The following is a 3,038-nucleotide window of genomic DNA, read 5'->3' on the forward strand; positions in this document are numbered from 1 at the left end:
GGCTGCAACTATGTGACTCTGTCACCATATTAGTTAATGCAACCACATGACATAAACCAAAATAGCAGCATCTATACCATCAGATCAGATACCACTGAGCCTGCAGGGGACCACTATGTTCCTAGAATTTCCAGTGCATCAGGCAAGCATCCCGATTCCCTTCTCCCAGCTTTTCTCTTCTTGCTCTTTGCCTTCCTAGATGCCTAATATGATCATAAAAATAGAATATCCACTATTGCCATGTAATAAGGTCATTGCATTTCTTATACCAGACCTCCATGGTGTGTTCTTTGATTCACTGCTCTACATGATATACTTTTTAAGTTATGGAGGTGGAGCTTAGTTTCCTCAGACATATGCCCCCCAACACTAGCAAGCTAACAAAAGAAACCGGTAACTTAACCTGGAAACTCATGAAAGCTGCTGTAGCCCAGGGTCAAATCTTGAGAAACCATAAATCCCTGCAAGGACCTGGAGGGTAGTGTTAAGTGCTAGACAAGCCACCACTACTGGTCAGCTGCTATAGCCTAGACTTGTTCAGACTGCTTGGTCCAGAAACTAGAGATTCCAGGTCTTATTGGGTCTTAATAATGCCTGCTAATTCTGTCTGGAATCCAGGCTTGCTCTCCTCTGAGACAGAGTGCTCTTTCCCTCCTCAACACTCCATATCCATTGTCTGCTTTTTTTTCTGCCTCTGTCACACCCTGGGTACCAGAGCTTTTGTTCTCACACTGTGCCTAGTGGCACAGAGAGGCTTAAGGAAAAGAACGTTCTGGTATCATCTCCCACCAAGCCTTTTTAGATTTGCTTTGTGTCATCTCTGTTGTTTGTTTTCTGTGCTCAGTTATTCCCTAGATTATGAGGATCTACGTCCCGTTACATGTGATAAATTACAATATGGCTATCCTAATCCAGGCAGCTGACAGCTAGCTTTCTTTAATTAGAAAATTCATCCCGAGTGCTATTGAGCTTGCCTCCTATCTAGACTGAGAATATAATGTGGACTGATTATCATTTAGGAAAAAAAGGCTCAGAAACAATGTTTAATGAGAATACGGGCGTTTCAACTCACAAGGAAGCCAAACTTCATTGATGTATAAACCCACTAGAATTTGACTGATTTCTCTGGTACATAAGGGCCAATATTTATTCCAAAGGTTCTTTGGCATGGTAAATCCTGAACAGGCATGCTAAGACTAACCAGGCAAAGCTACCTCCACAAGTTCATGGGGAATCATAGTCATGTAGAATCATGTAGGTAAAAGTGAATTCTCCTTCCTCTCTTCATTTAATGAAGGAAGACAAGACACAGGAAACTCAGGTCTCTAGAAGTAAGGGTGACTAGTCTGACAAAACTCCCCTTTCCTCATGGTCACTAAAGAAGAAAAAAAATAAAAGAAAGATAATAGGGACATTCTAGAGCAAGAATGCAAAGAATACATAAAAGGCATTCCAATATATGTTTCTTTTGTCTTACAGAAAGGCAATAATATATTGGTTTGATAAAAATCCTGGAAAAAAAGAAATGTCTGAAGCTTTTCAATACTCCAGTATAGTGATAATTCTGAAGTTTTGGTCTTTTAAAAAAAACACACAGTAATATCACAAGAATATGTTTTTATTTTCCTCTCAGGTATGAGGATGTGAGGCTGCTTCAGACTGTCCACAGCAGCTGACTCTGATTGGCCTCATGCTCTAGCGGGGCATAGTTTTGCCAGCTGCAGTTAGTTTCTACAATTGTATAATATTTGAAAATCTGGAAATTTTTCAGAGTATATAAATTCTAGAGCCCCAGTAGTCAGGGTGTGTGGTTGTTAGCCATTCAGTGGAATTGGTTATGGTTTGTTAGAAGTGGTGCTTAAAGAAAAAAATAAGAAAAAAGAAATTAAATTCAGGGATCTCAATCCTGCTGTTCTTCTTTCTCTCCTGTCTAGTGATAAGAGCTGAAACCAGGGAAATAAAGTGTGGGAAAAAGAAGAGCCCACAAAGTAGCAAAGACCAGCTACAAGCAAAGAAGAAAGAAATTAGATTCAGAAATTTCTATCTCTCTTTTTCTATTCTTCTTTCTCTACTATCTTGTGATGGTGGGCAGGAAAACAGTGGAATGAAGGGTGGAAAAAGAACCCACAAATTAGATAGGGTGGGCAACACTTCATCCAAAGTGGCCTAACTTGGACTAAATGACTCTTTAAAACTAGCCTATAGTAGAATATCAAGAAATGTCATATTAACCTACAATTTGATCTTTTTATAAGAGGGAGAGTATTTAATATGTTTTTTTTTTTTTTTTTGGTTTTGTTTTGTTTCTCCATTTTGAGGCATTGGTATAAGTTTTCAAACATTTGGCCACCCAAGGTCCAGCCAAAAAAAGTGTCAGATTAGAAAATAGTAAAGGCAGATATTTCTGTTGGCTTGATCATCCTTGGTCGTGGGTATAACACCCAGCATATAAAATTCAAATTTTATAGGGTGATCTTTCAAAATCAAATGGTTCTATCCCTAACAGCACTCTAAGACAGAAAACACATGTTTTATGCCCCCTTGTCAAACCTCATTCTGTATACACAACCCAATAGATGATACGACTTATCTGGACAAAGCGGAATAGGTTGTAAGGTGGACGGCACAGTGGGGCCAGCATCACTTAACTCAGCAGCAAATCTCCTTCCAGCAAATACCACTGTGTTTCTACAATCTCTTTTATAATCTTTTAGAAGATATAGTCATTTGCTATATTCTTCAGTTCTTCAGAGGAAAAGAGCAAATGCCTTTTGTGTATATTACATTTATAAAAAAGAAAATATTAATACTGTTAAAATTTTAACACCTCTTCATATTTAAAGTCTTGAAAAGATCAGGAATTCAAGGACCATAACTAAACATAGTAAAAGCAATATACAGCAAACAAGTAGCCAACATCAAACTAAATGGTGAGAAACTTGAAGCAATCCCACTAAAAACAGCGACTAGACAAGGCTGCCCACTCTCCCCCTACCTATTCAACATAATACTGGAAGTCCTGGCCAGAGCAATTAGAC

The sequence above is a fragment of the Micromys minutus genome (genome assembly GCF_963924665.1).
Source record: "Micromys minutus genome assembly, chromosome: 1".
In the NCBI taxonomy this organism is placed as follows: Eukaryota; Metazoa; Chordata; class Mammalia; order Rodentia; family Muridae; genus Micromys; species Micromys minutus.